The sequence below is a fragment of the Felis catus genome, chromosome E2 (assembly GCF_018350175.1).
Source record: "Felis catus isolate Fca126 chromosome E2, F.catus_Fca126_mat1.0, whole genome shotgun sequence".
NCBI classification, from domain to species: domain Eukaryota; kingdom Metazoa; phylum Chordata; class Mammalia; order Carnivora; family Felidae; genus Felis; species Felis catus.
In genome coordinates, this window is record NC_058382.1 from 45,918,916 (window position 1) to 45,930,960 (window position 12,045).

Consider the following 12,045-nt stretch of genomic DNA (forward strand, 5'->3'; position numbering starts at 1 on the left):
TGACAGCTCAGAATCTGGAGCCTGCTTCAGACTCTGTGGGTCCGTCTCTCTCTGCCCCTCCTCCTTTCATTCTCTCTCTCCTCTCTTTCTCTTTCTCTCTCAGAAATAAATATTAAAAAAAAAAGAAATCATCTTAATTTTTTTTTTTTTTACTAAGAAGGAAAATTATCATACAAAATATTGAGAGATGAAGGCTGGGGTGAGCAACAGGGAGAAGTAAACTACAGTAGGTAGAGAGAGGTGATCAGCGTGGGACAAAAACCAAGAGAGTCAGAGAATCTTAGAGCTCAGGTAGAAGGATTTTACTTGTGTGTCTTAGGCAGTGGGTAACCACTGTGGGACTGAAATTTATGTTTAAAGGGAAGAGAGAAGAAGAAAGAGGGGGGGATAAGAACGTTAGAATGAGGGAGGGAGAGAGATTTCTTTAAGGATAAATTTTGTAGTTGACTAAAGAGGGGACAGGAAAAGGAAAACCAACAGCTATTACCAAAATAGGAAACTACTGGGGGGCAAGCGTTGTGATGATGCAGGCCAAAATGGTTCAGGCACCTTTCTGTAAAGCCAGCCCATTGAAATGACAGAAAAACATTTTCAACAACAGAGCTCAAGTGCTCTCTTCTCCAAGTAGTGTTACAGTCCTCCCAGAAGTTAAAAGAGATGCATCCTTTCCTCCCAGAAGGAATGCAACTTCAACCAGGTTAACATGTCTCTCCTGAGCTAGGCTGTGTGCAAAGAACTTTCCGTGCATTATCTCTTTTAGGCATCACCATGAAGCAGGTATTACTCTCTCATTTTATAGGTGATGGAATGAGGTTCAGAGAGGTCACATAGCTCTTGCAAGGTCATCCTGCTAATAAGTAGCAGATCCACATGGAAGGAAACTTTCCAGCTCCCACAGTGCAATCAAAGCCAGGTGCTTCAGGGCTGCTACTGGTGGGAGAAACATTCTATGAAAGGAAAGGCCAGATCTCGTTGCCTCCATATTTGATGATCAGGATTTACCCTCCCACTAGGGGTGTCTCATCATTACCTCTCGACCCACCAGGCTGGTTTCAAGGGAAATGCTATCCCATGGAAGAAAACTGTTGGTTTCCTCAATAAAACTCCTCCCACATTAGAAGAGGACTATATTGGTTATCAGGGGGAGGGTACAGGAAGGGGGAGAAATGGGTCTTCTAGTCTACTCAAAAACACAAGCCACCCTCCATATGTGGTGGTCCCTCTTCATTTCTAACCCCAAGAAATCAGTGGACTCCATCCCTTCTGAATGTTATCTCTAGTCTGTCAGATCCTAGAGCCCACAATCCTTCCATTACACCACACTGACGGGAACTTACGGGGCCACACTCTGACTGCCATTCAAGTACTTTTGCCTGAAAGGTTATCACAAAATTTAAAATGGAGGTAGGCAGAGAATTATCAATACTTCAAGTGTACGCGTATGGTTTTCAGTAGTTGATGGTTAGTAGTTTTCTGTTAAATAAATAAATTATCAGATGCAGCTTGATTCAATCTTTCTATCCAGATAGAACATAGAATGACATCTGGATCCCATTCTCCAGGCCTTGGAGCAGCTCTTCATTCGTTTCAAGGTTGTAATTTTCATTTTGATGTCAAGGCAGCTACTTTTAGAACTGAAACAGAAGAGATGAAAGCTTGTGATTTTTGAGTGCACCTGTTTTTGTTGTTGTTGTTGTTGTTGTTGTTGTTGTTGTTTTTGCCATAGTTGGCTGTGGTCTTTTCTATCAGAACATATTGTCTTACGTTTTCACAGTTTTTAGCACTAAGTGTTCTGTGTCAAGAAAGTAACATTTGCCCAGGAGATTCTATTGTTTTGGATATTTTCTAGAGGATGTAGCCCCTGTGACACTTTGGTTTGTCTTTATCTTTTTGCTTTATGTTGTATGGATGGTGATCTGTATAACCACATGGGCCTCCCTATGCTGCGGAAGATAGGAAGGAAGGAAGGAAGGAAGGAAGGAAGGAAGGAAGGAAGGAAGGAAGGAAGGAAGGAAGGAAGGAATCTCTTTAATTTGGAAACTGATCCCTGTCTCTAGCTATTTTTAAAACTCAACAAATTGAGAAAGCTCTTTCTTTTCTTTTCTTTTCTTTCCAGGGACTTGAAAAGGGAAATGAGGAGCAACTATAAAGTGTCTGTGTCTCATGACCCTGTCAGATTCATAGGGAAATGAACGTATAGAAGGCTACAGGCCATCCTAGCAAAAGAGGCAACAGGCTTCTGACTCTTGACGAAACCTCTACCCGCCTGCCCTTCTCCCATTGATGGGAGGGCTCCTCCAGCACACCAATATTTTCTGGACTTTTCAAAGTCAGCAAGTATGGCTTCCTGCATTGAGAGGTCTGAGTAGCCATTTTTCCCAGGTAAGTGATAATTTCTACTTCAGATTCTAAGAATTCTAAAGAATAAAAAATAAACAATGCAATGTGGTTTGGGAAAGGCCACCCATCGCCTGTGTGGTAGGGCATGTGCCTCAAGTGGCAGTGGCAATGAAGCCCCTACCAACCTAGATTAAAGGATTTCTCCAGTGTGTCCCCTCACACCTCCCCAAATCAAACATACTCCCTCTGTAAAAATAAATTTGGTACCTGCTTCTTAACAAACAAACCCTTTGAGGACAAAAAAAAATGCAATATTTAAAAAAAAAGAAGAAAATTACATGTGTATTTTCTCCTGACACAGTTTTAAAAGCTGTTTGTAGCTGATTTACAATGCTCATAGTATTCAGCTTTTCATTTGAAATTCTAATAAGTGCTTTGAATGGGTTGGAGCTTGTTAGAAAGTAAAGGGAATGAAATGTCTTCATTGAATTGTGTGGTTTTACTGGCTTCCTCATGGATGTCCTAGCTCTCTCCTCACTGTCACCTTTCTTTCCGTGGATTGTTGTTGAGTTGATATGGACAACGAAAGCAAATAAGGAGTCAAAGGATGACTGTGTAGAACCGTCATGTATGTTCCATTTTGACAGCCACCTAGGTCTCTATTTCCACCCCTTCATTTGCATATTCCTATCATGTGCAAATGAATTAGAAGAACCAGTTTTTTCCACTTTCCCAAGAAATTCTCCTCTAAAAATCCAAATATAAAGTCTCTGGGAAGTGTTTGCACCTCTCAGATCAGTGGTGCTATTTTTATGGACTAAATGTGGTCACCTGTGTTCTAAAAGCAATGTTGACTGACATGGAAACCAGGCCTATGTAGATCTTACTTCCTATCCATAGGCCATGCTGTAATTTTATAAGCTACCCCATCTGTGATGGGCATCAAACATGCCATAATAATTTGAAAAGGCAGTTGGAATTTATAACAATAAAATTCCATTTCCAAATCATTTAAAAAATAAATAGCATGTACTTGGCATCAGAGGTCTAATTCTCACTTGGTCTGACCTTGACAAAGATAAATCGAGGCCCAAGTTAGTATGCTATATAGCAGCTTTGTTTTTGTTTTTGTTTTTTGGTTTTGTTTTGTTTTGTTTTGTTTACTGCTTTATGTTCTAATATCCTTGTTTCCCAACACTGTTATTATAAATGATGGGAAAATCTTGAATATTTGCATAACATTATAGAAGATTTGTGACTGAAAGGATACGATGTTACTTATGCAAACTATAGATATCTTTTCTTGCGTGTTTGTAGTCACTTCTCACTCCTCTCCCTTAGCTGCACACCCCCTTTCTGGAGGATGACTTTCTAACTTGGAAAAAGAACTAGGAATTGTGAAGGGTTTGGGTGGGTTGAGGAATGAATAGAAGCTAAAAAAAAATTGAGACATGTGGATTGGCTCTTCTGAGAAATTGGTTGTGTGAGGTGAGGTGAGAGAGGCTTGGTGTTTTGCTAACTAACCTGAGTAAAATTTCTGGAGAAAAAGCGGAATTTGGTAGGTCTAATGGTCTCACTACTGTGTTCAGGGTTTCAAAGAACACATGTGAAATCCTTATATTTATTCCCTTGGGATTGTCATCAACTTCAAAATTCTGACTAATTTTACCATCTGCTCTTGGCTTCAAAAATGCACCATCTTTATATCATCTGTAAAATAGTTTCTGGTTGTATAAGGTTGTCTGAATTTTCTCTCTAGAATAAAAGTAACAGGATCTGAGATGGCAGCAAATGCGTAGTAGCATATTAAAGCCTCTTAGGATGTCCCAGTGTCTTCTGGTGCTTTACAAACCACCTCGAAATACAGTGGTGGAAAACGATGAATTTATTATGCTCATGGGTTCTGTGGGTCAGGTATTTGGATAGGGCACAGTGTGGGTGCTGTGTTTCTCCGCAGTGTTGAGGGCTCAGCACTGATTAAATGAGAAGAGATTCTTGGCTATGTTGGATTCAACATCTGTGTCTTCATGTGACCATATTACTGGCACCTCTTCCGGTTGGAAAAATGTTTTACGTACCTCAGATTTCCTATGTGCATGAGACTCTTCAGTGTCTCACCGCCAGCTGGAAGAGTTCATTATATTTTTAATGTGATAAAAATTTAAATAAAATAGTGATTTTTATATACAGACGTTGATGAAAAATGTGTTTTTAAAGCAGTAAATTAAAATCTCATTAATATTTCAGTGAGAATATTTTGTGCTTATCTGTTTCATCTCTATTTTTGACCTATGGCTTAGAGTTCACAGCATGAAGGAGATGGTGAAATCTGTTCACCATAAAATGTTAATTATAAGTAAATTACAGCACAAACGTTCAATCAGCCACATTAATTCTATATAAAGTGAATTATTGTAGCAGAAAATTTTGAAATGTGACTGAATTTTGTAATCTTCAGTTTCCTTTTTCTACCTTTTACTCCAACTCTGATTCCCATGTGTTTATCCCAGAAACTCTTGAGATCTTTGTATAGAGTTGAGTTCATTCTACTCACTGTGTTTTGAAAGTTAAATACAGTGTGCACCGCACCCCCCCCCCCCATCTCTGCAAGTGATTCTGATTTGTATATAACTCTGTTTGCCCCATGGCAACTTAAATGAAATCTTTGATATTTTTCAAGCAGAGAGTTTGGCTTTTAAATGAAGGTGTTGGGTTTGTCATATGAAAGAGTTCTCTTCTAAAATGTGATCAAAATGTTCTCACATATGTCATTCATATATATATATAATTGTCATTTTCTCTTGGATTTAGGTATGTTTTAAAGTTGCAAACTTTTTTTTTAATTGCTTTTATAACAAAAAACCAGTGGATCTTCCATCTGGAACCATCTTAGTCACAGAAAAATCCTAAGGGAATCAAAAATCTTACCCGAAGAGTAATAATAATTTAGAAAATGCTTAAATGCTCAAAACATCCAGACTGCATAAGGCTCATTCCTCAACTAAGTTGATTGTTCATTAAAAGCAAAAATATTGATGCTTCCTTGAGCAAGAATGGCTCTATATACTCATTTTGTAATCAGAAATAGGGATGCTGCTCACTATTAATAGTGCAGTGACTAGATGCCATTAGGTACTGCATTCAAAAGAAGACATAGATTTTGCAAAGTACTAGGGGGCATTACTTTTCATTACTTGGTACAACTAACAGCCAACTGAATTTAAATTAGCCTGAAAGAATTACATAGTAATGGTTTCCGACTCCTACTTGTCTTCAGGTCTAAAGTATGTGATGGATCTAATATGCCACTTTCGACTTATCAGGGTCTAGTATATCCTAGTGGATCTAGAATGTTTATGTTGAAAATTTGGATCCCATTTCAGACCCCTAAGACAGAAGCTGCCAACTGTCTCCTGGTCTCATCTCACCCCCTCTGCTAACATTATTGCTTAGGTACCTACTCTGTGACCGCAAGAGAACTTCATGACTTAATGGAAGATAAAGAATGGCACATGCATTGTTACCTACCAATGTCTGGCTTGTGTATTAAGGATCAGTGTTCGCATTAGTTGAAGGTAGAGTCTTTGTTCCCTCAGATAAGCCATTCCATTTAACGCTCATTAACTCAACAGAAGGCTGAAGCATCCAAGAACAATGGAAATGCTTTATAGACTGGATTAATAAAGGAAGATGCAGAAATGGGAATCATAGTACTATTAAGAGAAAACAACTCCCACTATAAGAGGGATAAGGGAAAGAATTTCCAATTTGCTAATGGAAGAAGCTGTTAATCTGTAAATGTATGCAGGCATTGGTGAGTCCTCCTTTGACATGCTCAGAAAACCTTGAAGATTAAAATATCTGAGAGAGTCAGAATTGGGGATCTGGTAACCATTAAAAGAAAAGGAGCATCCGCTTCCTAAGAGGCTCAATCTTGTGAAGAAAATAGCAGAATAAACAATGTAGTAAAGTTGAAATGACAGCTACTTTAATCTGAAACCATAGGCAAAAATAAGAAAAAAATAAAGATGATGTGATGCTTCTGTTATCATTTTCTCCCCCTTTCTTTATGCCCTAATTCCAATCTGGGCTTTTAGCATCATCCAGCTTCTACTTTACTTTTGTGCCAGGTAGAAAATCATGAATACATTGATAACATGTTGATAAAAGCCTGTATTTTTTATAGAGCAATGGCTATTGTTTTTGTAAAGATTTTATATGTTCACATTATAAGATTAAAAATGGTAAAGTACAAAAAAGAAAGCAGAATTTCACTAAAAATTTCACCACTCAATAATAGTCATCTTTCTCATTTGGTAAACATTTCTGCAAGAATTTGTTTACCATGCATATAAAAGAAAGAGAAGAGCAAGAGAAGAACAGAATGAAAGGCTCAAAGAGACTGAGAAAAATTTAGATTTTAAAAAAGGCATTATGTATCACAAAAATAACAACTATTAATTGTAATGGTACTAAATTATTATGTTAAAACTTAACAGGAGATATTTAAAGGTGAAATTGAAGAAATTTCTGATTCTCAAGAGGGAGAAATATGTTTCCTATATTTTTCACAAAATTTTTTAAATTAATAATTAATTTAAATTTACATCCAAGTTAGTTAGCATATAGTGCAATAATGGTTTCAGGAGTAGATTCCAGTGATTCATCCCCTAGGTATAACACCCACTGCTCATCCCAACAAGTGTCTTCCTTAATGCTCCTTACCCATTTAGCCCATCCCTCCAACTACAACCCCTCCAGCAACGCTCAGTTTGTTCTCTGTATTTAAGAATCTCATGTTTTGTCCCCCTCCTTGCTTTTAGATTATTTTTGCTTCTCTTCCCTTATGTTCATCTGTTTGTATCTTAAGTTCCACAAATGAGTGCAGTCATATGATAATAGAATATACTTCTTAAATGATTTTTCTATAATTAAGAAAAAAGATTAGGAAAAAGCTTTGTCTAGGTTCCTTATTCTTTTTAAACTTCCTGTTTTCAGTATTACATAATAGTAGTTGACTCCCTGCTTACAAGATGAGAAAATAAGCATGCAGACACCCAATTTCCTTCTCATTTCCTGATATTTATTGGTTATTGCTTTACTTTGTCATAGCTATGACATTTGTCATCTTGTTCTGAGCCATAAATAACACATTAATTAAATAACACCAATTCAATGCTCAAGTTTTGAGACCTGTGTTCTCCCATTATTAAAATGTTATTTCTTTTTTAGTTGGATGAACTTTATTTTTTTTTTCAAGTTTATTTATTTTGAGAGAGAGAGCACAATTCAGGGAGAGACAGAGAGAGAGGGAAAGAGAGAATCCCAAGCAGCCTCCACACCACCAGTGCAGAGCCCAATGTGGGGCCTGAACCCATGAAACCATGAGATTATGACCTGAGCTGAAACCAAGAGTTGAATACTTAACTGACTGAGCCACCCAGATGCCCCATGGATGAACTTCATTTTTGGATAGACTTTTAGAAGATATATAAATGCCATATTTTAAGTTCTTGCATGCTTGAGAATGTATGTTGGTTTTATATTCAAGGTGTAGTATCAAGGCATAGGAAGTAAAATAAAAACAAATAAATGAATAATGAAAGGACATTTTAGCTGGCTATAAAAATTTACCATTATGCTTTCTTTCCTCAGAACTTTATAGACCTTTGTTCATTGTTTCCTGGCAGTGGGTACTGTCCTTTAGTCACAAAGTTGTCCTTTATATATTGTTTTCTGGGTAGATAGACGCATGGATTCCATACTCCAAGTTCCTTCATATTTGAGAATGTCTCATTGTTGTGCTTGTACATGAACATCAACTTGCCTGAATATGATATTCTACAGAGAATACATTTTTTTAGCACCTTGTAAATACTGCTTCTTTGTCTTCTAGGATTAAATAATATGGAGAACATTGAGGCTCATCTAACTTTTCTTTTTATGGAGAAATTGATTTTTCTACCTGAATAACTAAAAAAAAATTTTCTTTATCTTTTAAACTCAACAATTAAACTAGGATATGCCTTGCATCAAGTAGTTAGTTTTTCCTAGAATATACTGTATTCTTGGATTGATATGTCTATTTATTCCTTTTTTAAGATACTTTTTTCCCTTTATATATCTGACTTTTGTCTCATCTGTTATATCCTCTGCTCCAGGGCCATTAGTTATTTTTTCTTTTTCTCTTTTCCCTTTCATTCACTTAGATTATCTCAAGGCCTTTCCCTATGCCACAAATTCTATTTTCAGTCATGTTTATTATGTTCAATTCATGCTCATTTATTTATTCATTATATAATGATGTTTTGCTCCTCAATTTGTCTCCAAAGCTCCACAATGTATTTTTCTTATATCATTTTGTTACTTTATTAGCCTAGCTTTTCGCAACGATTTAAGTAAATTTGTGACATATTAAATGATTCTTTAGCATGAAGTACTCAAAAACAAATTTTGTTTTACCTTGGTTTGTAGTTTCTTCCAGATGAGCATTCTGTCTCTCTTTTGTATGTCTTACTTCCTTTTTAATCTTCCTTGACATGTAATCTTTTGAGATCCTTGCATTAATGTGGGGAGGTATCTTAGTGGATTTATTACCCTGGATTGGCTGTGGGCATTCTCATATCTCTCCCACCTCACATATAGCAAGGCTGTCAAAATCCAAATCCAAATTTGAGCATTTGGCAAAGATCCTCACATATTGATAAATGCCTGTGGGCTAAAGAAGGGCTCTTGTGCTCCACATTCCTTTCAGAGTTCTGGAAGTCCCTTTAGCTTGACCAGTTCCTTGATTTCTCATCAGGTCCTCAATGCTTTTAAGGTGTTTTACTATTATATCCGGTTGTTTTCAGTAGAATTCAGCAGAGTCCTAGTCTGAAAGACCTAGTTTGTTATTGAAAATAGAGGTCCCTTCATGTTTTTTAAAAAAAAAATCATTCATTCAGTCAGTCACTCAGTCATCCAATCATTTATTCATTCATCTGTTCTTGCTTAATCTGTGAAGCCCTATGGAGGCCTTCTTTTTGTACTGATAGACGTTGGGTAAATCTTACTGATCCCTTCCTATTTTTATCTGAGACCTGTTTTTCTTCCTACCAACCGCTTAGTGTTCTGTCCTGTTGTCTATATCCAGAGTACTTTGAAGGGGGATTAATCTGATGGGCTTTGTCTCAGAGAATCAAGAACTCTGCTCTTCTCCTGAGATTTTATTAAATGCCACTCATCAGAATTCATGTCATCAAGTTGGGAATATACCTTATTACCCTGAAGTCCTTCCTCTAAAATAGTGAGCACTGTCCCTCGTAAGACTGTCTTATCATGATAGGGTTTCTATTCTTTTTTTTATAATATAATTCATTGTCAAGTTAGCTAACATGCAGTGTATATAGTGTGCTCTTGGCTTCAGGAGTAGATTCCCATGATTCACCGCTTACCTACAACACCCAGTGCTCTTCCCAACAAGTGCCCACCTCAATGCCCATCACCCATTTTCCCCTCCTCCCATCTTCCCCTCCCCCCATCAACCCTCAGTTTGTTCTCTGTATTTAAGAGTCTCTTATGGTTTGCTTATCTCTCTGTTTGAAACTATTCTTGAAATTACTTTTCTGACACAACCCCAAATGCCTATGCATATCTTTAGTTTGTTTCCAAACTGTGAGGAATTCAGGGAAAATTCTAAATATTTTCTCTATTTCTTTCACTCATTCTGGGGTTCAGGGTATAGTTGAAAGCAGCATTGAGACATCAAAATATTTTTTTCTCCTCTTCTCAACTGTTATTGTTTGAAGTTTATAGCTTGAGGTTATACCATTTTCTTTGTTTGACTCTCACTGGTGAGCATTTTGCTGGTTTTCACTACTTTTTGTTCCTTTTGTTAGGTAGTGGAACAGGGAGAGTCTGTGATCCAAATTCACTCCACTCTCCACTCCCCCCCCCCACCACACCCCTGAATCACACACACAAATCTAAGATTCTGCATTTAAGAGAAGACCTCTTAGCAATATTGATGCTATCCCAAAAGAATGACCACATGTCTTTGTTCAGGTTCTCTCAGAAATAGACCCTGACACAAGTATCCAAGTAAAAGTAATTTATTTGTAGGGTCATCCCAGGAACTGGAAAACGTGTGGTGAAGAAGGCAGGGAGAGGAAGATGCCAATAAAGAGTGTATTAGCAAGCAAGTTGACATTGTGGGCAATGGAAGCTTCATTTAACTAGCAAAACTCAGGGAAGAGTAGAGAACACACACTTCACAGTTATCCCACCTGAGGGAAAACGGAACTGGTGTATTTATACACACCTGTTAATCATTGGTTGAGATCTCCTCCCAGGGGTGATAATTCTGCCTACCACAGGTATAAGCAGTGCAGCAGGCTCAGATGGCCAAAGAAAGAGCTCAATGAGATATAGTCCCTAGAAGTTGGATGTTGGGCTCTCATGCCCTGAAATGGTCAAAATTCAATGGAAGATGGTCAGGGCATACTGTGTGATTGTGAATTTTAGGCATCTTGGCACTTGGGTGGAGCCAGACTGGGAAGAAAAGAGATCATCCCAAGGCTGCTCAGTGGTTTCCTGCTTAATACCAAGTATAGATCTTACTTACCAAACTTACATGGTTTCCTGCTTAATACCAAGTATAGATCTTAGGCAATTGTCTTTTCTAGTTTATATAGTTATACCAGCTCTTCAAATTCAATAGATGCACTTAAAGAGAAAATTAAGGGAAATATCTTGGGAGGCCTAAAAAAAGGTAAGGGACAATTGTGTTAATTAATACAGCTGGGAAAACCGTGGACTGTGTTGTAATTATATATAATGGCATAAAGAGAGACACATATGAATTATATCCACTATATATGTGAAAATATTTTTATAAGAGGTGAGTATAGGTGAGGTGATACACACAAAATAAATGTGTATGATGCAGTATGTTGCATGGGTGCTATATGGACACTTCATCGAGAGTATTAAGACTGATGTTGAACTGCATTCTTATCAGTTCTGATCTGACCTATAGGGAAGGGATCACATATTTCTTATGGAGGCCACAACATAAATACACTCACCCACAATCCCACTTTCAAATAATCCCTTTTATAAAGGCATCATATTGATTTCAATTTTCAACTGTTCTACATGTCACGTTAGATTGGTGTCCCACACACCAATCCCTTTCCCTCTGTATGAAGTATCTAACCTATTGGTTAGAAAGTAGTGACTTACATTAAACCTGAGAGGAAAAGTAAAATGATATCCAAGCTTATTGATTAAGTTGGAGAGAAAAATAATCATGTTAAATATAGGAAATTGGAGAATTCCAGTCAGCTATTTTGCCTATAAAATGTATGTGTAGAGTATTCCATTTTCCAAGGCAGGTGTACTTCAGAAGTCCCACCGAAGGGATTAGAAATGTATATATATTCATATTATAAAAAATACCAATTTTCTTCTTTCATGGTTCTTGACAAAATTATCCATATTAGAAATCCTTATTTAAAAAAAATTGAGTGTTCTTTGCATGTTTTACTGAGGTAAGTCTAAATGTAGGATGTCAGGTGGGAAAGGGGAGAATGTTTGATATTTATTTATATTACTATATGTAACATAATACAGTATAATTATTACATATATTTTCTCTTATAAGAAAAAGCCAAGAGGTAACTTAACTACTCACATATATTTTATGTGATTATTTCAGAGTAATGA

General features: G+C 37.0%; 1 long non-coding RNA gene across 1 annotated transcript in view; it reads left to right on the top strand.

Annotated features, from left to right (window-relative positions):
• Positions 1-2,110: 2,110 nt before the first annotated feature.
• LOC123382255 overlaps positions 2,111-12,045 on the top strand; it is a 316,064-nt gene continuing 306,129 nt past the window's right edge. The window contains exon 1 of the long non-coding RNA XR_006590350.1: positions 2,111-2,382. This is a non-coding gene — a long non-coding RNA (uncharacterized LOC123382255). The remainder of the gene's footprint in view (positions 2,383-12,045) is intronic.